General features: G+C 38.8%; 3 long non-coding RNA genes across 3 annotated transcripts; 2 read left to right on the top strand and 1 right to left on the bottom strand.

Annotated features, from left to right (window-relative positions):
* The first annotated feature begins 524 nt into the window (after positions 1-524).
* Positions 525-2,292, top strand: LOC123968868. The gene is made up of 3 exons (XR_006824556.1): positions 525-860; positions 1,531-1,678; positions 2,125-2,292. It is a non-coding gene; the product is annotated as an uncharacterized LOC123968868 (long non-coding RNA).
* An 18,904-nt stretch (positions 2,293-21,196) lies between these two features.
* Positions 21,197-22,699, top strand: LOC123968892. The gene is made up of 2 exons (XR_006824563.1): positions 21,197-21,436; positions 22,017-22,699. It is a non-coding gene; the product is annotated as an uncharacterized LOC123968892 (long non-coding RNA).
* A 231-nt stretch (positions 22,700-22,930) lies between these two features.
* Positions 22,931-24,258, bottom strand: LOC123968938. Its single transcript, XR_006824585.1, has 4 exons — positions 24,065-24,258; positions 23,654-23,758; positions 23,212-23,565; positions 22,931-23,065 (listed from the first exon to the last, which is right to left on the bottom strand). It is a non-coding gene; the product is annotated as an uncharacterized LOC123968938 (long non-coding RNA).
* Between the last annotated feature and the right edge of the window lie 930 nt (positions 24,259-25,188).

The following is a 25,188-nucleotide window of genomic DNA, read 5'->3' as shown; positions in this document are numbered from 1 at the left end:
TGATGAAAGAGGAAGTTGATTACATGGTACGAAATGGGTTAGCCCGACCCAGCTGTAGCCCATGGAGTTCGCCATGTTTACTTACTCCTAAGTCCGACAGTACACCACGTTTCTGCACAGACTTTCGTAAGGTAAATGCAGTGACCGTCCCAGACTCGTTCCCGTTGCCCAGGATGGAGGACTGCATAGATAGTATTGGTCCCGCGGATGAGATTCCTTCATCTTCTGGGGAAAGATGTTTGAGAGTGGGGGGGAGTGTTTGTTTTTTTTTGCCGGGTGGTAGGAAAGAAAAAAACAAGTGGTGACTGAGTTGGTCAAACCCCTAGTTTGATTTTATGGGGGGGAGTGTTACGGCCCTTGAGCCCTGTGTCTGTGTACTGCTGCTCGTCTGTGCTCTGCAGGTCCTGCCCTTCCCCCCTCTAATGTTGCAGCCAGGAGGCTATGTGCACACCTGTCCCCAGTTTACAATCAGCGGGAGCGCAGGAGCCGGTATAAGGAGCAGAAAGCAGGCAGACTGTGTGTGGAGAGTGGGGAGTGCAGACGGCATGGTGAGCTGGGTGAAACGACAGTGCAGCAAGCGATAAGTCTGAACCTTGTGGTGGGGTTCACTCCCTCAGTGGAGGGAGGGCGAAATTCGTTATTGTATCCTGTGTTGTTTTCTCATTTGTGGCATTTGTGGGCGCTTCCTTGTTTTGGGAAGTTGTTTTTGGTAGACCCTCCCTGAGGGTACCTTAGGTTTTTTTCTCCGTATTGTAAATAAAACGCGTATGACCTGTAAAAGCTGTCTCCTGGCTTCCTTCAACCTGGAATGATTCTATTATTGTCACTAACCTCCTCATCCCCTGGACTTTCCACTGGAGGTTCGTAACAGGCTGGAATACTGCTCTGTTCCATGTGTAGGTTTTTTCAGCATGTAGTGATGATACTGATGCTTTTCCATTTCTAGATTTGATATGACAATACATATTTGGCTCTCAAACCAGTAGGATTATTGAGAGCCAAACATGTATTTTCAGGTCAAATCTCTGACTATATTTAAATCATTCAGGGAAGAGTTTTGTTGTCAGAAAAACTGAACAAACAAGTTTAGACATTCGTGACTGCAAGCATGCACAGTGAACAGCTCCAAGGACGTACCTTCTTTCCCAGGGTTAACATTTCGCTTAAAGCAGACCCAGCGATCTTTCTGAATGCCCTTGAGCATGACAGCAGGCATAACAAAACCCTATATCACACAGTGGTGTTTGGTTTACGCCAAATGTAAAGAAGGACAGAGGAGTTACTGCCGTGCACACTCCCATGTTTTGCCTTGTGGCCTCCCACTGGGAGATGCTCGGGAACCAGTGTTCAGCCAGTTGTCCAGTGAATATTAATGTTGAAGACGTCACTGAAACAGCCAGAAAGCAAATGTTTGGCAATATAAAGGAAGAAAAACTATGACATGTTAATCAAGTGTCATTCTGCCAAATGCTATTTCTCAAAAGCAGGTGGGGAAAGTAAAATATATTCAAATGAACTTGTCATTCGCAGCTTGGGAGATCACCACCATAGCTTGTTCCTGCTTCACATGGCTTCCCTGCTGTGAAATTCCCACATTCTCCTTCATACAGGCAAATGAGGCTGAAGCGCCAAATATGCTAGCAGAAGTCCATCTGTCTAAATCTTTTGATACTGTTAGGTAAGTTGCTTTTCATTGGTTTTGGTGATTTTGCTTACACTCCCGTCAAATAATTTCTTTCCAGTAGAGGTCAGACTGTTGTTGGTTATATTTTCACCAAGTTTCACTAAGTCTCAGAGAGTTGATAAGGGTGTCCCACAGACATCAATATTAGGCAGCCTGCTATTTACCCTATGCATAAATTATATTTAACTGAACATTGCAATGTCCATTTAAATGCTGATGATACCACCTTGTATGCTATCGGCTTTGCTGCAGTCTGTTTTCGACCCCCATACCTCTTTTATTAATTCAAAGCTTGTTCTAAACTCTAAACAAATACATATGTGTGTATAATTACAGATTTTTGTGACTGAACTGTCTTGTTGTGATGCTGTGTACGCCTTACACCTTTACATTTTCTGTTTTTAATATTGATCTCAAAGAGACTTGCAATTTGTGTCTAGGGAGAACATAAACAGCAGCAATGAGATGATAAAATGGTTCGAGCATCATGCATCATTGATGTAAAGTCCACCTCCTCTCATCTTGCCGGAGTCTTGCGCTGACAGCTTGAACACGGACCGCCCGCCGAGTGCTTGATCGGGGTTGTGGATGAGGCAGGTCTCTGTGTAGGTGTGGGCTCAACAGTCTCTGGTTTCCATTGCTTGGTCAATCTGTGTCCCATTTTGTCCAGACCGGACTTTTAGTAGCAGCCTTAAGTCAAAGCTGGGCCAACATGGCTCCTATCTCGTCTCTTTTTCCTCTCCTCTGAGCCAGCTGATCAGACACTGTACTGCCAAAATATTGTGTACATGAGAGGTCAGAAAGTAAATGAGGTCTTCATGCAGGCCAACAGTGCAATAACGAGCTTTACTGCCCACTGTAGAATGTAACACTTCCTTAGGCGTGGGTCACTGTGTGAATACGCAGCAGTGAAGCTGTTAAAACACAACTCAGCTTATCACAGGATATGTGGAGTCTAAGTTGCTTTGATGAGGTCCACAATGATGTTGACATAAGGAAGTAGCACAAAGAACGGCACAGGCACATACACATACAGACACACACACAGCCGTGGTTACACAAGTGATATGACACTGTCCATGACCATACACAAACATGCAAAGAGCCGGCGAGTGAGAGAGAAACAGAAAGGAGGGAAGGAGAGGAAATGCAGGAGAGAAAGATATGGAGAGACACCGCCTGCAGGGATCTGTTTTTCTGTTTGCAGTGCAGTCGAAAAACCTTTCCACGTATTTTTTTTAACATTATTCCACCAATTGTTATCAAGCATGTCCTTGGGCCACACATTGGATTGGTTAACTACCCAATATAGGGCACAGTATATACAATGACAGCACACTGCTTTTGCTTTAACAATGCTGCAACAATGAATATGCTAACAGCTTCCTTTCTGGAAACAACAAAAAAAACACTTGTTCAACTGAAAAAGCAATTTTCAGGATGGATCGTGTGAATAGCCCTAGCTGTGTGATAATCTGCCCTTTTGGTAGAAAAAGCTATTTCTACACAGTTTCCCCAACCAACATGTCCGTAGTTTGTACGCCTCCTAACCCTACTGTACCAACAAGAACATTAATATCAATTTGTGTCACTTCATTACAATCTGCCATTATTTAACATCAGGACAACAACAGATCCTTTATGTTCCCTTTGCTATGAGCCTGAGATTAAAGCTGTAACGACCACTCCCTGCTCTCATTAGAAAGCTTTGCCCACATACACTTTTCATCTGAGCCTGTCACACACTCAGACTCCCCTGTCAGCTAAATGAAGATAGAGGGACCCTTAGAAAGGCGTCGTTGTCTTGCGTCAGTATTTGGGTTGTTTTCTTGCGTATGCACACAATTTTGATTCATATTTCATTCCCTTCCTCACTTATCAGTGTATGTATGTTTGTGTGTATTTGTGTGTGTTTGTGTTGGCTAGTGTGTGAAAGTGTGAGTGAATTGGCACATTTCTTTTAGATAATCAAGTGCACTGAAAAGCCACTTGGTGACTTGACCTTTTAACAGTTATATTCTATTGCCCAGGATGTAAGATTAAAATAATCAAATTTTCAGTTTAATAGTGAAATGGCTATTGTATATGGGAATTAGGTCGCTACAGTAATTGATCTGTCTCTGTAGTCAGTGCTGCTAATGACCTGATAAAAATAGACAAAATGGCTAAAGTACAGTCACATTAAACATGTGGACACTGCAGTTTTGATGCTAAAATCTGTTCCTTTTCTTAGGTTTTGATGGCTTCATATTTTAGATCAGATTGCTCTGCAGCGCTAAGCACCGCAAAATCAAAAGCAAGCATTCCACAGAGGCGTCAGCTGCACAGGTTTTCTGGATAAGGATCAGAGTTTTTAAGCTGGTGACTCTGCAAGTGCTGAGTCACACTGTCCAAGTGCATTGTCTTCTTGTGTTTGTGCACACAAAGGATAATGTGTGTATTTATGGCATCTCCCCTGACATGGATTTTAATAATTCAGTGATTGCCATATGTAAATTATTTGACTGAACCCGCTCTTCTCAACAGGAGGAACAATTTGAAAGATGAAGCTGCTACAGGCATTTCAAGATGAACAACAATTTCAGTGCAAGAACAATATGCAGAGGTGTTAAAATATTCAGCATAGCCCGCAAACAGTCTTTGCCTCTCCCTGGGTTATTGTGCACTGAAATATGCAGTTGATATTTGCAAAGTAGCAACTGCATATTGGTAACTGTTGGATGTAATGTCTTTGCATGAAATGCTAATATTGTCCAACAGCTACCAATGTGTGCTGATATATTTTTTACAGAACATTTATAGGTGGATGGAATGGGGACATAGAGTACACAGATATATCACATCACACCCACCCAAACTTCCCAACACAAGAGGGTGTTTTAGTTCGCTTTGCTGGGTTTTGTAATGAATCACAATTCAGAGACCTCTGCCTTGAATCAATACAAAGCGCCACGCCAGCACTATCTCTGCCTTATTACAATATGGTTAGAGTCATTGGAAATGAGTTCACAGCAAGTGTCCCACTAGTTCTTTAAAAATGCATAGGATTAAGAGGGAATGGTGTGCTGCAGTATCAATCAAGCTCAACCAAGTGAGTAAAAGGACAGAGGGGATAGGAAAATTGACGCTTGACAGTTTCCACAGGCCGTGCTTTCTGAATACTCGGTGCCTCACTTTCTTTCATAGAAACACTGTCAGTTCTGTATGGGGTGTTGGTGGACTGGTAGTAATGGTTGGTGGGTGGCAAGGTCATTATTTAATGCTATCAGACCAACATATTCAGTCTCAGTTTGACCAAGAGTGGGCTGAAATGTACTGCGATACATGTAGAAATGGAAATTAATGCTTTTGACCTGACAGCAAAGTAGGTGTTCTCATTTTTGCTTCATATATGAAAGGCATTTCAATTCAGCTAAATCTGTTTACGAGAAGAAAAAAAAGACTGTGGATTTTTCATCATAGGTTGCAGGGGTTTTTTTGTTTTGTTTTTCACGCTGTCAGTACACTTTACTTGGCCAGTGGTTGAGACAGCACAGCTACTCACGATGAAAGCGAAATCCCTGGTGGATTCATGTCAGTGATGTGAAAATGCTCAAATGTGCTTCCTGTGTTATCTGCAGTACCAGCTGACACATAGCACATAAAATATGGTCATGTATTCCTTCAGGATCAGGCTTTGTAACTGAGAAAAAACAGCTTATACACATCTATACCACTTGATAGTCAGAGACTACAAACATGTGGATGCCTTGAACCAATTCAGAGCCTTTCAGGGCAGAACAACAGATGAAAATATTCACTTTTGATTGTTTGATCAAGATCAGGTTATTTCAAGAATGTACAGGTTTGCACATTAGTACAGTTAAAAACAGCACAAGTAAAGTGGCCGTGAACCAATTCCCATTCACAAAGTGAATGTGCCTGCAGTGATCTGTGCTAATGTTTTATGTTTTATTTTGCAAGGCTGTTATTTGGCTTCTCTGAAATCTAAAAACCCACCGTATTTTGTGAAAGTTCTGGAAGTAGGTTTGTGTAAGAGTTCGTTTTTTAAATCATGCCAGCAATGTATGGAATGTTTGTTAATCCAGACTGAAATATCTCAACAACGATTAGATAGATTTCCATCAAATTCTGTACTATGACTATGATCCCCAGAGGATGAAGCCCTTATTTCTTCTGTATAGTGCCACCAGCAGGTTGACATTTTTGGTTTTGAGTAAAATGTCTCAACAGCTGTTGAAAGGATTGTTGTGGGATTTGGTACAGGCATTCCTGTTCCTCTCAGGATGAATTGTAATAACTTTGGTGGTCCCTTTTAAAGGTGGGGTTAGTGATTCTAATCCAATACACTTTTTGTCAGATTCAGCGAATATCTCAGTTCTATTACTGTCCTATCTGTGTGCGTGCTGAAAAACTATTTTTAAAACTAAATGTTTTTAGTAAATGGAAAACAAAGAAAGTTGCTTGTGCCAATTAATTTGGTTAATAACTGAATACCTGCAACTATTGACATTCCCATCAACCTCCAAAACAGCAGCTACCATATATACTGTATGTTTCCATGGCAAGGAACCCACCCAATCTCACCTGATCTCACTTACTCCTAATCAATGGTCTACTTTATAAGCTCCACCCATTTCCGTTGTTCTGGCTGGCAGCAACACAAACCACATGTGAGGGCCCTCCATCTCTGTGATTCAGATACACATCTATGGTTGTGCGTGATAGTGATTTTCTTGCCTTTTTCATATTTTCTGTATCTTAATGGTTATTTGTAAACTTGATGTGATTGAATGCTTGACTAGTATACATATTAGTAGATGCTATATTCCTCAGCTTGATCATTTGCCTTGAGACTACAGAAATCACATTGTGTGTAAATGTGCAGTGCACATGGTCTGTTAATTGTAGTTCTTAAGGAAAGGCAGACAACAATATAACCTAACCTACACCATGGTCTTATATGTAATTGTTAATCTAATGTCTTTGTTATGTAGTACTTTATCATTTCTGTAGTGGTAGGCCTACCCTTCACCCTCTTTGGAGTACAAATGTTTATTTGTTAGGCGCCTAGTTAAGTGTCATGTTATACATTGGTTTACTGTATTGTAATTCTTGTGTTTCTTTATCATTTTGTAGAAAACCATGACCATCAAGCTTCATCTCCTGTCGCTCATGTGTGAATAGTGGCAATAAATGGCTTAAACGGAACCATTTGTGCCTTCTGCATTCTTATTGATGTACCATGGTGATGTTCAAACTCCTGTGAACTAAATATAGAAAGATTTTACAATAATACATTTTAAATGATAGTCTATTATATATACACTATATATTATATATACAGTATGTATATGATACAGATATTTCAATAGGCTCTACATTTAAGGAAACACAAATGTTTGACTGAAACTTGGACAGGCCAGTGCTGTCAGTGGCCCACCCACCCCAGTTGTTTTTATTTACCTTCCAGGTTTAAGGCCAGGGACATCTATCTTACTTACAGATTGATTCCACTGGGATTCCCTTTGTTAATAATCTTGACATTTTCCTAAAGGTTAGAGCAGTGAAGGCCTAACCAGGCTTTAAAGGCTTTCTGCCCACTACTGTCCATCTGCCTTGCAAAAGAGATCCAAGAATCTGACAAAAGAAAAATGCCTCACAGAAAAAGGCCCATTAGAAATTCATTTTTATTCACACTTTCCATTCAGCTTCACCTCACTTCTGCGACCACAGAATATATTCAGGAAAACTAGTTTATGTCACAAAGCTAAAATTTAATATAAGGGTGAAAAATGAATTGGTAATGTAAATGCTTGAAAGACTGTAATCTGGTTCACTGGAACGAAGAACATGCTTATTTCACCACCTGGATGGAGGGATCCTGTAAAAGATAACTGGTAAACATTTCTCAGCACCCTATTAAATTACTTACTATAATAAGCAGATGTTGCAATATTCTTGTACTACTAATTTCTCTACATCATTTTGCATTGTATAGCTAACAGACCACGGTGTAAATATGTAATTGAGCAACACTTGACCATTATCTGTTAAATGGTTGACTGCACTCATGTTTGTCATTCTTTTCCAGTGATATCATGCTTCTTGCTTCCACTTTCACTCTACAAAGCTGTGTAGTGCAGCCATGTTCATCCATCTCTGGCCTCAGGCTCCACAACGGTGAAGAGTGCATGTTCAGGGGCACCTGGAAAGTAGTAGTAGTGGGTGAAGGAAAATAGATCACTGATGCAGTATACGGAGATTTGTGGTTGATCTGAGGATTTATTTCAGCAACATTTTGGCAATTATGTATCGCCAGTAAAAGTCATTTTGCATGGCACAGGCATCAGGCTTAAAAACATAATGCCCATGTCAGTATGGGCCAGAAACAAAGTGTAATGACTAATTTATACAATTAATACAGAATAAAAAGTCATCATTCTTGAAACAAAGTTACAAAAAGCCTCACAATCATGAGAAATAAAAAACTGAGCAGATGACTAATCAGTACAACAGAAGGACAATGACTCAGTACAGATATTAAATACAAAAATAAAGTAGAATAAAAAAGGTTTGGGGCAAAATGGTACAACAGATGGAATGATAAACAGAATAGACTGAAAAATGAATAGGAATAAAAAAGAGATGGCAACAAGGACAATGTCAATTAAATATCTAAAAAAAAACAGAAGAGCCAAAGACTGAGAGACAGGCCAGAGGATACATGTAACTGGCGTTAAATATGTATTTAATGAATATTTATAGCTACTCAATTTTATTCTATTCAAACTTTGATTTGACATCTTTTTGCTCAGAAAATCAGAATACAAAACCAAAACATATACCCAAAGTTCCACCCTATAATAGGAAACAATATACTTCTGAATAGATAAACTGAGAGTTTTAGTCTGGAAGGATGATGCATCTAGGTTCATGCTAAAAGGAAGAGTTTGAAACAAGAGATGAAAAAACATACACCACAGTAATATGCTACTTTAGAAAACATGTCTTTTCTCTCTTATCAGCACTTTCTTCAACTCTACCTGCCAAATCCGTCTATCAGGTTCCTTCACTATTTCTACTCTCGGGTTATATTTCATTTGCACTAAAATGCAGGCAGTAATTCATGTTCCGATGGAGTGAATAGCAGTACTTAGAAATGTTTGCTCTCTCAAAGTAGGTTTCATTATGGGAAGCAAAATTCAGCTCTTATTTGGGATTCAGTTCTCTGTGTCATGGTGAAAGAGTATTGTATTTTAGATTAAAGTATCTTTCCAAATCACTTGTATTTATTGGCCTTATGTGAGAGTGAGGAATTCTATTGCACTGGACAACTTCAGTGTTGTTCAAACACTCACACAGGATGACTTCTGGTGTATGTGTGTCTCTGCTTAAAATGTATGGAAGAATTTATTGGACTTTAATTTTTGTAATCCACAGTAAACAATCCACAAATGTGTACTATGATGCGCAAATATTTCACTATCTCCAAATGTGTATTTTTACATTTGTGATCTGTAAAATCATATCCACAAAAATACAGTGACTTCTACACACAAAACAGTTTTTGCACATTTGCAGATTGCTTTCTGTCAATTTGTGGGTCTTGTTACATTTGTAACTTCCTTTTTATGCATTTGTGGAATTTTGTCCACTCTTTATCACAGAGATCTGCAAACAGAGATCTGTATATGTGAGAGCAGTTAATTAACTACACCAGAAGGTGGCAGTGTCGACATTGCCTCTCATGAGTTGTAAGAATATCCATTGCAGTACCCAAGGTCATCTGTAGGAGACAACAACTTCTGCTTCTGCTGGACCACTGGACTCTACTCAGCCTAAATTTTCACAGAAGTGTATATAGTTTACTATTGAATACTTTACCACTGTATTTGTTTTACATTTATATTTAATTAAATATGAACCTGAAAATTGTGTTTGTAGTAATATGTTACACCTTCTTGTCAGAGCTGTGAAAGAAAGCTTTGTAAAAGTATATGAAAAGCAGAGAAGTTCTGTATTCTATAAAGCCCAATCAGGAATACTGTATTTCAATTAAGTTATAACATCTTTTGATGTGAAATGATTAAAAAGATAAATTTTTATTTCTTCTTCTTCCCCACAAAAAAGGTAAAATACAATCAGTACAAACAGTGTTAATAAACCAAGTCCATATGGGCAAAAAAGGAGAAAGATGAAACTGTGTGCAAGATACTGACAGGACAAAGCATTAGGTACACAGTAGTATATTTATTCTCTTGCCTTGCATTCAGTATTTTTGTGGTTTACCCAAATTTTGAGTGGTATTCAAATTTTTCACATCAACCTAAATAACACAACTGACACAAATTAGACCACAGATCTCCATTTGATAAGATTTTGTCCCAGACACGCTTATCAGATAGGCTTTTTACTTTTAGATGTTTTATTACAGAAAGTGAGCATAATACCGCCTCTTTAACAAGCACGAAAAACAGCTCACAGGTGGAGGCAAGCCCGGACTCCTAATGTACTGAACATAGTTAAAATTAGTGAATTATTTGGTATCACTAGTATCTCTTTGGCTCATGCAAGGAAACAGATGAGGAAAAGAGGAGGTTTTAAAGTCACAAGCTTATGTATCTTGACAGTGACAAAAAAGTCAAATGTGGAAAAAACACCATCAAAAGACAAATCTTAATATCGTTTTAGTGTAAGTGATGAAGTTGTTATCTATTTATTGTGTTTTTGGCCTATGCAGCAAATTACCCATACTGGTGTTCTGTATTGCTATAATCAGGGTTTGAATCCTGTACGCTACATGTCTGCTGTTGATCACTCTTAATGGAATGAGTAAATCATTACAGAAGTGCACTTGGAATTCACTTTAACTACATACAGTAGTGAGGTCGCCGTCCTCTGTGTGCAGGGCAACATGTGCTCTAGTGTCATACAGGAGAGCACTAGTTCTCTATCTCTGTAAATTCACTTTAATACCTCCTGCCTTCAGCCCTTCTTGGGACAGGGTGAAAACAATGCCACAGATAAGAGGGAAGGATAATTAATTTTCTCAGTCCCATCTGGCAAGATTTTATTTTCAGCTGTGGAGATTTTAAAAACTCCAAACTCACCAGAAAAGGCTGGAAATTCATGTGCAGTTTACTGTTTACCTACCTACCTGCCTTCCAACAAACCCCTCTGTCCTCATCAGAAGTACAACTAAAGGACTAAGTTTTTTTACACTTTGCATTTTGCAGAACATAATGATGTAGGCTACAGCGGCAGTACCTCACAGTGGAGAGGATGACGCTCAATCTATTCAAGAGAATAAATACTCACATAATGAACCATTCATTTTTTAGTTGTTGTTTTTAAACAACATTGGCTAAAATGTTATTATGCACCATTTAGCCTACTTTAATTTTCCACCATGCTGTGGTACTGCTAATTGGTCTGCTACTCCCTCACTACGAGGGGTCTCACCTACCGCTCAACAAAATCACGTTTGCCGTCCTGGCTCCAGGCTGGTTTGTGGTTTGATTGACATCAGAACAGCAGAAACTCTACATGTCTTCCATCGTGGACAGAAAACTCATCTGTTCAAGATGGTAATACAATTTTTTCTCTTCTGTTTAATTTACTGTCCACATGGGTCATTTGCTTGCTTGGAATGGATGGCAATAGTTGGAGAAATGCTTCATCTACAGCCTTCATGAGCCTCAGGGTAGTAGGAGTTCATGAGCTGCAGGTTGTGCTTCTACACAAACTTTGGTGATACATTCTGATAAAAAAAAAGCTTTACAACATGGTTGTTAACAAGATCGTCCTCCCCAAAAATACTGCCGTATAGGTTGTCTGTTCATCTGGAGGGATGGGTAGATGGGTCAAACACAGGGTTTTCACCCAGGAGACAACTGTTTGTGTCCGGTGCGAAGCCAAACGTTAGTGTTGATTATTTTAACTTAAGTAACATCAAATGATTTACTTACGTGACTTGCTTAACTTAACTTACGTACGTAACATAATTATTTTAAGCCAAACCACGATCTTTTCCTAAACCTAACCAAATGGTGTTGGTGCCAAAACCTAACCAGACTGCAACTGTTTCGTAAGGTCATATGTGTCACAAGTCATTGGCAAACAGCCCATTCTGTCGTTTAGGCATGATGATATTTTGTTTTTAACATGCTTACTGGGCAATATGCGATGCCTCCAGGTGTAAAACAAAGACTGTCACTAGGATAACAGGCCCTTGATAAATGCAGCATAAAACCATTAGGTTTCAGCACATTGTTGTAATCATATGTGACACCTAAATGTCTGTGGGGTCTGTTTGCTTGCAGACTGCATCCTGCCAACATTCACACTGTTATGGTGCCTTGAGATAGAGGGTTGCGTGTGTGTGCGTGAGAGAGAGAGAGAGGAGAGTATGAATGGCTATGAGGAATGTTTGAAAGACAGTGGACCATCTGTATCACTCTGGCACAAACCAATCTTTCATGCTAGTATGGTTTTGAACTTGACCTCTACTGGTTCTGGTGTGATTGGGCTTTTAATTTAGCTGGTAGCTGATTTAAAAGCCACACAACGAAACCTAATCTTCATGCCACTTAGACTGCTTGTGCTTTTACAGTCCACTGTGGCAGATAATATGTTCTCTGTAAAGAAAAGTGCAGAGTGAGATGACATAATAAGCTACATAATACTGTAGCTCCAGTACATGTTCGGCTTATTTTATGTTGTAAATGTCACATTAACATGTTAAAGCAAATTGATTTAAGATTTATACAGTGCGTCAGAAACCAAATAGAGGATATCTGTGGCATAGTATCCTGATTTCAGGTAGAAATCTAGATAGAGCTATTTCCTGCAATGCACTAGTGATATAAAAAAAGGTATTACATTGGAAAAATGCTTATTTTGCTTTCTTGTTGAGAATTAGATTAGAAGATGATTGATGACAGATGCTGCTGGATACAAGAGATGATTAGCTTAGCTTAGCTTAATTTAGCTTAGCAAAGCATAACATTAAGACTGAAAGCAAGAGAAACAGAGCCTGGCTCTGTAAAAAGGTTAAAAATTTTTTTAAAACTAACTATTGACATCTTTTAAACTCACTAATTAAAATAATTAACCAATTACATCTTGTTTGTTTAATTTGTGAAAAAATAAAAGTGTAAAAACTAACGCATGATTTTAGGGGAAGGTTCTATATTGGACTATTTCTTTGCTGGGAGCAGTGACTTTCTTGAATCTTTTGTTAATACGTTTTGTAAACCTCCGAACAGATGTAGACAAACGTTTCCCCCTTTTTCCAGGCTTTATGCTACGCTAAGCTAACCAGCTGCTGGCTTGGCTCTAGTTCCTTATTCAGCTCACAGACAAGAGGATAGTATTGATCGTCTAATCTGACTCTTGACAGTATTTAAGTATTTCACAAAATGTTGAATGTATGTTTAATATATACAAACTTCGATGTATTAAAATATCCAGATGTAGCCTGAACAGTGAAGTGCAATCGGAATGAGAAAATCTGCAGCCTACAACATAGGCACAAGTCAAGCATCATCCATGTATTTTATTTTCATATTACACCAAAGGAGTATTCAGTGCTGAGAAAGAACGACAGCTGGCATAGATAGATACAGCATGTGCTTCTTATTGTGTACATTTGCCATATGGATTGTGCTATCTTGGCATGCACACTGTGTATTTTTATTCTTCCATTCCAGGTGGTTGACTTGGCAGAGGAAATATAGCATATTCATAAAACATTACATTTCTCATCTTGCCTTGATCAACCTGTGACTGTATTTGGGAACCAAAAGGCACATTTATCTTTCAAGATTTATGACAGCCAACCAAATAACAAATACTTGATAACAGTCATTATTACAACCAGAATGTCAACATGGATGATTTAGATTTGTACTGCTTTGGATGAATAAACAGAATAATCAAGGGATTTTAATAGCTAGGAGTTCTGTAGTAAAAACCGGGGACATTCAATAGGTCATTACGTTCATAATCTCCCTATGTTTTGTTTTTTTGCAGCTCCGCCCTCCGCTTACCTGAAACCCATAAATTTGCTGATAAGTGCAGAGACACTGTGAGCTACAGATTCTGGCAGAATGACAGCATTAGCAGCTGTTGTTATCTTCAAGTTCAATAAAGCCTTGACAAGAGGTTTTCCATGAGTTATCTAGGGAGAGGCAGTGGAGCACGACAGGGGACATCAAACATGACAATGTTCATCCCATGTTTTCATTAAGTTCACTGCAGAAAAGCTACGCTTTGCATGGAATACAAGCTGCCTCCCTCTCGTCCTATCATGTACTGAAGCGTTCACCTCCCACTGCTTTTAGATTAACTTTGTATTCCCTCTTTCACTGTTGAAGCAAGGCTTTCATATTATCCCACCTGGCATGTCGTTAACTCCTTCAGCTGATAAATGCAATTCACAGCTTCCCGTCTTCCTAATTCAGCAATGCTGCACAAGCTACGCCAAGTGAATAAATTAGATTCAGTATCACAAGGTAGTACAGAAGAAGAGAATTTTGAGAGCAAAGGTTTGTGAAATAGACTTCGATCAGTGCTTATCTCATCTTGGATCCTCTTCACTCTGTTCTGTGTCGGTATCTCTGAAAGGTTTGGGTTTCACAGAGATTTCCATTATTCTGCTCTCTTTGTTTTATAAATGGCTGTTGTGACAGGTAGACTTTCTAACAGAGCTCTTGATGATACAAAGCCTGTGTTTTATCTATGTGACTCAGATATTGGTGCTTCTCTTCTGCATGTACAAGGAATCCCTAAATTATCTAAAATACGGAAACAACTAAGCTTGGATAACAACAAAGTCTGGAATGAATCTTTATATAATATGAATGTGGACATAGTAAAGAGACTAGAAACCCTTTATTTTATGGAATCAAAGACATTGGACTAAATTACTTTAAATAAGATGCCATGTTTAATTTACAACAATAGAATACCTTTCAAATAGTAAAAGTCATGATCCTGCAAAGGCATCCAAAAGTGTGAGTTCTGGAATTTACTGTTTCCCAATCGGTTTTCATCCTTGGGACTCACTGGGTCACGCAGTACTGTTCTGTGTGACACCACAGTAATGGAAGACATCTACAAAATGTGATTCTCACTTCTTAATGTCATTTTTCAATTAAAAGTGTGCCACTGAATATTATGACTCCCTCTCCTCATTTATGTCCTCATCTCTCTGCCTTTTCATCACTTTAAGGCTGAGGATGATTTTCCACTATTACCACTTAACGCACAAACTATTAGGGGGGCTTTTACATTAAAACCTCCTCCTTACTGAGGTGAAGGAGCACTGGTTCTTTATGCTCTGTCATTTGTTCAACTGGGTAAAGTCCTCTGTCACTGATAATTAGACCTCAGAGAGCCGTATAAAGACCTGCAAAAGGGAATGATTGAACAGATTGCCAAGACCCCTGAAAGTGCTTGTGTGACACCAGAGGCTTGTATGTGTGTGCCTGTGTGTGTGTGTGTGACAGACAGCCGGGCGGACGGGAAAAGTGGAAAGAGAGGAAGCCATTATCCAATATGAATCTCCATTTTTCTTCCGCCAGCCTTCTGTCCGTATTCCACTCCAATGAATATCCCACTGATAAAACAATTAGACTGAGAGACAAAACACTGGTTCCAAAGGCATTACTCATGCTTGGCAGAAACACATTTTCCACTGTTTCACTGCATATTTCATATAGACAAAGTCTTTAATTATGTACTTACACAGTTCACATGAAGCATTTATATAATATTACACAAAACTGAATTGATAATACTGTAAATACACACACTCACGTAGTATTACAATGGACAGAACGTCTGCAAAAGTAAGTTATGTGAGAAATTATATATAAACCTCTGTTGTCTCAGCATGATTGCCCTGGCCAGTGGAAGCTTATCAGTCTCTCAGAGCTGGGCATTTAGTGCTCATTTCTTCCTCATGACAGCAGCTAGAGGCTCTTCCAGGCAGACCTGCCCCCCATGACACAGGATGTGATGCGAGACTCCTGTTGCATTAGTGGACAGGTCTGATTTGTCTCAAAAAAGAGCATCAGAAATGGCTGCGCCAGTGATGTATCCAGACTCATTTTCCCAGCTGGATGTCCTCTCACTTGTCAGCTGGAGATATGGCAAACATCAGATTGCCATTACCACTAAACCCACAGCTACTGTTTGTCTACTGTATAGTACAGAATAACATTATGTTTAAAACCGAATTAATGAAAGCTTTTGCATAAGTTGGTAAGTTATTTTATATTTTAAGCATTCATCATTATTATTAAAGCAAAATTAACAAAGCAAGAAATCAGTACATATATTTAAGAGCTCAAACTGTAATTGGGAACTGTTTCATTATCTGGACAGAAGCACTTTGCGGTAAAAAAGCAATTATCTCACTGAATAACTGAAATATATTAACATATAAAGAGGGAAATGAAAGGAAGTCCTATATAGGGAAAACCACTGTGAGGCCAAAAGTCTGTGATCTTCATCACAGCAGCATTGAAGTGCATGTAAACAGGCTGCTGTGGGAGCTCAACGGAAAACGATGGAAAAGTAATTTTCATCGTCTGTCCCTTCTACCAGGAGTGCCACCGCAGCTCTGAGTACCCCCCGGCACATTGATTCAAAGATGAAGGGGAGCCTCAGCAGCAGCGTGATCCTAAACGAGATGACACAGGACTCTGTGGCTGATTCTTTGGACAGGTGCATGCTGGGTGATTTATGTGCACGTCCTCTCGCAGGTCCCAGGAGCAAATATTGACTGTTTATTTCTCCAAGCTCAAGGCAACAGGGAGGCAGCAATTTCTTTATTTTGGGGCTTAGATAAATTGAACCCCGCAAGATGCAAACGCACGTGACAGGAAGCAATTTTTTTAACCTACCCATCCCCCACCTTGCAACTTAATAATAAAAAAGAGCAACTTAATAGCGGACATTATTGATTTGTCATTCCTCTTCTCAGACATCTATACACCATGGGGACATTTCAATTACATAGGGGCTTTCTGATTGCCTCTCCATTCAGGTCCCCACCATGACAGGCTACCTGCTGTTGATCAATGATGGACCCCCACCAATAATACTGTATGGTATATCAGATTGGATATGTAGATTATTTATCTTCCACCTGTTGGTTTGTGCATAAAATCATCTGATCAGCGCACAACATAAGGGATGCTGTTGGTAATAAAGGATTGGGAGACGTGAATCTGACCACACCAGTTGAGTGTTTTTATGTGTGTTTTATTGACAAATAACGAATGCCCATTAAATTCAAGTTCTGTATGACAGCATGTTGTGGTGAAGGTTAAGCTGAGGAGACATTTTTGCCATGATAGCAGACTGATTATGTTTAAGGGTACAATATATAAATGTATATAAATAGTCAAAAACATAACATCCTGAAAACACCATGTTCGGTCTGGAGGGTCCTGTTTTCCCTCTTCAATTTGCCCTTTAATGGGAAATAGACTGCACAGGTTTTTCTCAGCAAACTCCGCTCCTAGGGAAAATTGTGTTTAGCGTTATCGGTGGGAGATACACGGACTCAGCCAGCCAGAACAAACAATTATTGTACAGAGGGCAGAGCCGTGGTGTCCAGATGGAGCTGGCCCCACACATGCTTATATTACTGAATCCAGTAGCAAAAGAATGAAGATTATGCATTATTGAATAATGAGGATCAGAGAGAGCTGTTTCTCATTCAATATAGTGTATCATTCATATTTCCCCTCTTTCATTCTCTCACTCACCTGTGTGTGTCCCATCTTTTCTTCGAGCTTCAACATCTATTACATTTTTGGCTACACAGACGTTCAGTGGCAGAAAGACGTAAGATGTAAGTATAGAGAAACTGAACACAGCAGCGTTTTGTTCTTCTGGCTTTGAGAACACGTGCATCCCACCTGCTACACTGGGGTAAAACATTTAGAGATAAACTATGGCTCTGGATTGAAAAAGAAGTCTCACATGCTCGTTCAGTGGTCTATTTTAATTTAGCAACTGTTATTTTGGTACAAATCTTCACAGAAAACCATTTACTTGCTCAGGAAAAAGTTTTTCATGAGTACGATAGAGGAAAATGCGTCAAAAGGTTAAACTAGTCAGTTTTCCTTTTCTCAGTAAAATTGTTTTATTGGCAACAAGGCTGGATTTTTCTTTTGTATAGCTTTTCTTGGTTAACATTCCTCTTGTTAATCAACAGAGAAGCAACAGACTAAATTATGCCCTTGATCATTAATATTCTTTGGTCTAGTCCATGTAGACAAGGCAGTGTGCTGAAACTCTGGTGTTTTCGTTCGTTCATAATTAACCAGGAGTGCTCATTAGAAAGCAGAGAGTCATCGGGGGAACTGTCATGAGTCTTCTTTCAAGGCCAAACTAAGGTAAAACTTCATGATGTGTCAGTAACAAAACACTGAATGAGTCTCTGAAAATGAAAAAGCTATTTTCAGAAAACCTTTTGGCTGGACTGAAAAAGTGATTTTAAAGCTACGTGAATATTTTAAGTGAAGTAGTGACAATTACACAGGATTTGTGTTATACATATGGTGGTTCTTGGGTATGTTTTTATTTGAGTGACTGTCACTATGAATTCAAGTTTGAATGTCTGTCCTTTGCATATTACATTTATATGCTGCTTTGGCGGTTTAGTCTTTTTTAAATTCAGGCTTGAATTTAGTTTATCATGTAAAAATGTCTAGTTCATGCCTGCATACCACAAATCACCTACGAGCTAGTTCAACCAGTCAACTTAAGCTGCTCTGAATACACATGTGACATGCCTCACATTCCACACCCCTCCAACAAATATACCCGCTCAAATTGGTAGAAAACAGGGTGTCTTCACAATAAGTATTAGTGTTTCTTAATGTATCTATCAACGATAAAGGTGCTTTCAGAAGTAAGAAAACCTCATTCAAAATCCCATTAAGATTTGTAACAACGCTAATAACTAAAAATATAGTCAAGCAACAGAGCCTTTCTCAACAGCATGTTGTGTGTATCTGATTTGTTTTAGGATATGGAAAGTAAACACCAGCTTAATTTTTTAAGAAAGACAGATGAAAAAAAAGCAGAATGATGCTTTGCAAAATCTAGTGGAACAGATGATAGCCCGGACTTGATGTCATGTACTCACCTCTTCCTTCCTCTTCCTTATTTTTGAGCCGCTCTTATTTAATTTATACATGCTTCGTCTTGGCCAATTCCTACAAGACTATGGAATATCTTACCACAGCTATGCAGATGATACTCAGACTTACAGACTTACTTGACCCTCTCTCCAAACAACTATGATCCCCTTGACTCACCTTTTAAACACATCACTAACAATAGGACAAAACAGTTTTCAGTTGAATAGAGACAAGACAGAGATATTATTTTCGGGAATAGCCATGAGAAACTCAGATTGGCTGCCTATCTGGATTAGAGAGCACTGAAATCCAAAGAAGTAGCATGTAACCTTGGTGTACAAATGGATTTTGATCTTATCATGTCAAATCAGTTACTAAATCATCATTTTATCCCCTCAAGAACATCAACAAGATTAGAGATTTTCTAACTAAACCAGACCTGGAGAAACTCATCCACGCTCAACTTCAGTTGATTCAAAATGCAGTTCATAGTGAGTAAAAGAATTGAACACATCACCCCTTTTCTTAAATCCTTACACTGGTTACCAGTATGTTACAGAATAGTTACTATTACTGGTATATAAATCGCTTAATGGTGTAGGACCATCATAATTAACTGATTTGCTGCACCAACATGAGCTGAGCGGACTTCTCAGATTATTAGGAACAAGTCAGTTAGTCCTGTGTAACGCAAAGACTTGTAGCTATCACGCTGCTCCTAAATCGAACCAGTTGATAGAAAGCATTAAAAATGCCTGACGCTGGACACTTTTAAAACTAGGCTGAAATCTTTTCTAGTTGACCAGGCTTTTAGCTCAGTTTGAAATATTTCTCTTTTAATTCCATTGTTTTAATCATGGTTTTAATATCTATTGTCTTTACATTATTTATATTTTCTGAAGTATCTTTGTACTTGTATTGTCACATCTGTAAGCATTCTGAATGACCACAGTGTATGAAAGGTGCTATATAAACAAACTTGCCTTGCCTTCCTGGTTGTCTCATCAGCAGGAGTTGAAAGAATGAGGCTGGGCCAAGCACGTACTTAAGGAACATGTTGATACTTCACTATAAATACAAGTTATTATGTTTGCCAGACTTAAACAATACCAGCAATCGGCTACAAACACGGCTTATCTAGTCTGTTGCAGGCCACATTTTGACATTTGTCGTGGCTCAAAAAATGTACATCCATTGAAAAGTTTGGTCTCATCTTGACCCAGAGCATCTGCAGATTAATTCCATACCTGAAATTTTTTGATCCACTAAAGTTAGAACGTAAGACAAAATGAATGAATCATTGTTTTTGTTATCTTCTCTGATTGTAAGGGAGCTGGGAAGGACAAATTAGTTTTTTCGGAGGGGATTTGGTAGGGGAGATGGAGGGCTTTTATTTTGCAAAGTGTGTTACAACAAAATGTTCTAAATAAAAAACAAACTAAATAAATACATCACATTCCATATTCATGCAAATGTTTTTCTGTTAAGTATTAGTACATTTTACATTCATCATTTATAAACCATTGTTCTTATGTTAATACACATAAGTAATTTATAAACATAGTTGTATGTTGTATTCTTTATTAATAAGCTCATTTATAATGTGCTTAATAATTGTATTTTCATACTTTATACATGATTGGTTCACTATTTATAAATGAAGTATTATTTTAATGACAAACCATTTATATATGAGTTGTTAATGGTTCATAAGATCTTGTTTTTTTTAAACTTTCCGGAGAAAGAATATTAACAATCTCAGCATAACACCTAAATCTAGCAGTGGCAAAGCCCAAAGGATGCTACTAAGACTACCTGAAAGATGCCCCAGCCGTTACTGGTTGTGTGGAAAAGCCTCACCGTTACAGGCCTGGTACTGTATCTCTGAGATAGATCATCTATCACTACCAGCTCATCAATGATGTGCTTAATGACTGTATTTGATAAAAAGTATTATTCCAATGAAAAACTATATATATGCGCCTATGGTTCATACGATCATGTAGAAAGTTTAAGGAAATTATTTAATAAGTATTTTCCCTCTTAAGTAAGGACTATCTAGGCCATACAAAACATTACAAATGAGACTGAAAAAAGGCTCAGCTTTTTTTACGGCCTGGGTTAACACCCCTTTAGTGTCGTTTTTGGACGTCTTGGTGGTCAAGTTAGCAACAATAAACATGCAACGTCCGGTCAAGTTAGCTACAATCAATACGCAATGTCCGGTTAGGCTTTCAAAATAAAACTAGTGAAACGGAACATTACTTGCGATCCATAAGCAAACGAATAAAAAACCCTCAATACTGACTTTGTGTTTAACACAGGAAACAAGTGAAAGTACGGTTTCTGGTCAAGCCGCCCATCTCAACCATGTCTCCTTCTTACCATAGACTGTAGCCCACATAAAAAACACGGGCCTTAAAGCAGCGCCAGACCGCAACGACGAAGAACAGAGAGAAGCGGGCTAAGTTGGAAAAACGAGATCCCATGGGCCCAGAAGCGGGTCTTAAGTGTAAAAACACCATCATTCGGGATTTTGCCGCCATTTGCCTAAGGAGTTGTTTTTTTTACCTTGGAAACTCCGGTGAGTAACGTTTGTAACTTTCAGGAGAGAGCTAAAAGTGCAGCGTGATGCTAGTTTAAATGGGTGGGTTAAAACCATATTACTGTAAGTTAAAAGCAGTCGGAGGATGTTGTGAAGGCGATGTTGTGAACTGTTCAACAGTATTTTGTTGTGTCGTGGTTTCAAACTAATCTCTGGAGGTACTTTTGGCTGTGTAAGCTACATGTAATACCTTAAGAGGTATTTTTATTTACAGTATTTATGATAATACATGTTAAAGGTAATTTCCTTGCCTAAAATGGGAAAACTGTTCAGTAATGTAATGTAATGCTGAGAGATGGAGAAATTTAATCAATTCATAGTAGTGATGTCTTGCTTAAATGCTACCTGGTAAAGTTATAAATCTTTGGTATAACAATGTAAAACTTATAAGATTCCCTAGACAACTGGGTGATGATATTGAATTTTGACAAACGGGATGAGATCTTATTTGAAGAACATTGACTGTGATGATTTATCTGATTTATTCCATACTATATGTGCTGACTGGTTTTTGAGACCCTGGGTTGTAACTTAGAGGTCAACTATTTGCTGAATGCAGATGGTGAGCGAGTCCCAGAGATGATGCACCCTATATGATGAGATCAGGCCATGGTTTGGTCAGCTGCTTCGGATCCCATTCAACAGGACTGACACATCAGATTACAGGACACTGGCAGATAAGAAAGATCCACCACACGTCCATTATGCTGCCCGGGTAGAGATACAAATAAGTGAAAGACCCTGGACACTTTTTAAAATTGAATTTTTTATGAAAGAGCTCTTCTTATTCTGGGGATTGTTTCAAACATGGTCGGTGTACTATGAGAGTGTCAAAGGTGCTGTAATAAACCTGCCCACTCTTCTTTAATCACACACAGTCTATTTCTTACACCTACTATACTTCTCAGAACTTAGGTTGGTAAGTTAGCTAAAGTGCTACACTAGTGTTAAATATTCTACACCTGTCTTTAGCATTCAAAAACTATGCTACAGGACTTTCCCCAGTACGTTGAACTATGACGCTAAGGGGCTCTCAAGTGCGTTATAAAGTGACAACTAAGGGTCTTGACCATTCGTACATATGTGACAACTTGGGAGTGAGAATGAGTTGGGTTGTAGATGGTTCATTTTATATCAACAGTTGTACAGTTTATGCAGCAGTAGTCTCTCATGTTGTTGATGTGTTATTTTGTGAACGAATGGCTGAAAGGCATTTTGTAATAAATAATATGTTCTGCATCACTTTGTGTTGTGTCCGTTTCCTTTTTCTGATTCTTGTGTGTTACAATATCATTTGTAAATGCTTTTTAAGGCATAGATAGTCCTCATTTCAGATGAGCTCACACAAAGTACTTACTAACAACTAGTAAATGCTTTGTAACTACCTGAATTAATCATGAAACACTGTATTAACAAATGTTTAGAGAAGACCTATTGCCTTTAAATTTAAGAGGGGGTTACATTGTTGTCCTTCAACAGACCATCCAAGCAACCCTTTGCTGGTCCCATCACAGCAGATCTCTAGAAGCGCAGATCATGGAGTTTTGATCAGATTTCAAGGTATACACACTGTATCTTCTAGCGGTCGTCTTATACAATGTTTTGAAACTGAAATTACACAAATTACAACCATTTAATATCAGTTTGTAAGTAGAACAAGAGAAAACCTTGAGTGTAAAGACAATCAAATGCATATAAAACATTGGCTGAATATTGTACTATGAATGGGAATATTATATAAGTGTAAAACGTACATCTCTTTGATGTCCAACGTTTTCATTGTTGGTAGGTTCCGATGGAAATTGTAGTCCAAAGCAGCAAGCAGAAGTCTTGCCTCGCTGGCAAACATGAGGATATGATTCTGGACTGACTCTAGGTCTGTAGTGTGAAAAAGTATAGCCACGCTACCTCAATCGCAGATATTTGTGAACATCTTTCTGCCACCTTTTATTGAGAACTATATCCACTAATGCTTTGTGGCACTGGGAGTCTCTCTGGATCCACATCTTTACCCACATTTGCTCCGATTCAAGGTGCCCGTGTTTGCAGCTTCCCATAGTCCAGGTGTGAATGTTGCAGACATGGTGAAGGATGCCAACCCATAATGCCTGCAAAACATTAAAATGCACTATAAATATGTCCTTAATATAGCAATTCATGAAATTACTCAAAGATATAATAAAATTGTGTGCTTACAAGAAACTGCCCACGTGTGTCGGCAGTCTTGTAACACCACCGAAAATGGTTGACTATGTCCTTCAGCCTGTTGAAGATGATGGACTATCCTTTCATCTTTGCGGCCTTGAAAAGAGAAAAATTATTACTGTAAAATACAGGCATTCAACTATAGTCTGAGTGTAGAGGTTAAAGTGTAAATGTTCACCCCCACCCCAAAAAAAAAAGAAAACACTAAATGACTGCACCAAATGTCTAGAACTAGTAACACACCTGGGAGAGAAAAGTAAACAAAATCTGTTGTCTTTGAGTGCAATGAAAACTTCCATGCTGTCATCCATCAACTGCACATAGTTCAATAACCCTGTTGTACAGAATATTAACTTTATGGTTAATAAATGTTTCACAACATCAGCCAGTTATTACACTTACTGCTGCTATTTTTTTGGCAAGGTTCTTCGCACCATGCCACATGTCCAAACTGTGATGAATTCCAAGGGCCTTGTATTTGCCTTTGTCTGGGTCTATGAAGCGGTAAATAATGTCATGTTACTATAATATTTATATTGCTGTTATACACATGCATCCATACAATATATCACATGAAGTAAGGGCACCAATCTGGCCATGAGCATCTGTGCAGATTTCCACTAGTTTTATCTCTGATGTAAGCTTGTCCAGTCTGGATGAAACCCTCCTTCTCCATGACGACAGAGTTCCATGATGTTTGCCGCTTGTCTATGGTGGCAACATGAATGATCTCCTTGGTGTTATTCTCCATGGTGGTGTAGCTGCAGTATTGTGCACAGTGACCAGGAGAGTCATTTCTGCCATCCGCTGAATTTTTTAAAATATAATTCAACAGAAAAACAGTAATTAGTTGTTTCCATACTGTCATTGCTTAGTGTATTAAATAGCTATGTTACATAATACAGTATCAAGTACACACCTAGGACAACAACATCTTTCCCTTGAAGGCAACAAAGAACCTATGTCCTTCTCTCTTCCCAGAAGTCCTTTATTGTATTGACGCAGTAAGTGTCCTGAATGGAGAAGAAAGTGTTTCTGTTCACCATCCCCGTGTTCATGAATTTGAACAAGAGGGCAACCTTTGCGTAGTTGTTGCCAGACAACAAAATGTTGGTGGACAAGAGAAAATCTCCAGCTTGCATCCCAAACTTCATCACAGGCTGGGAATTCCACCTCCACAAGCTGTGTCCATTATATCTAAAAGTCCCACAGAAGAAACATTTGCTTTTGTCATGTACAGCACTGGCTTTTGGTATAACCTTTCATTTTATACTAATTTAAAGTTGTGATATTCTGTGATTGTCTGGACTTACCCATTCGATAGTAGCTGCTGTGCCCTTGGTGTTGATGTTGATCTCAAAGGGTGCAACAGAGTTGCACGGCGCACCAGTCCTCAGAAGGCCAGTGCATTTATCCACAGGCAGGATCAGAAATGTAGCCAGTTGTCTTAAGCAGTTCTTGTACACTATGGAGGCTCTGACACCTATGATGTCATCTTCACAAAGGACATTCTGTGGTTCTGGGAA

This window comes from Micropterus dolomieu, linkage group LG03 (assembly GCF_021292245.1).
Source record: "Micropterus dolomieu isolate WLL.071019.BEF.003 ecotype Adirondacks linkage group LG03, ASM2129224v1, whole genome shotgun sequence".
NCBI classification, from domain to species: Eukaryota; Metazoa; Chordata; class Actinopteri; order Centrarchiformes; family Centrarchidae; genus Micropterus; species Micropterus dolomieu.
The sequence above is the reverse complement of the archived record's forward strand: the minus strand, read 5'-3'. Positions and strand labels throughout refer to the sequence as shown.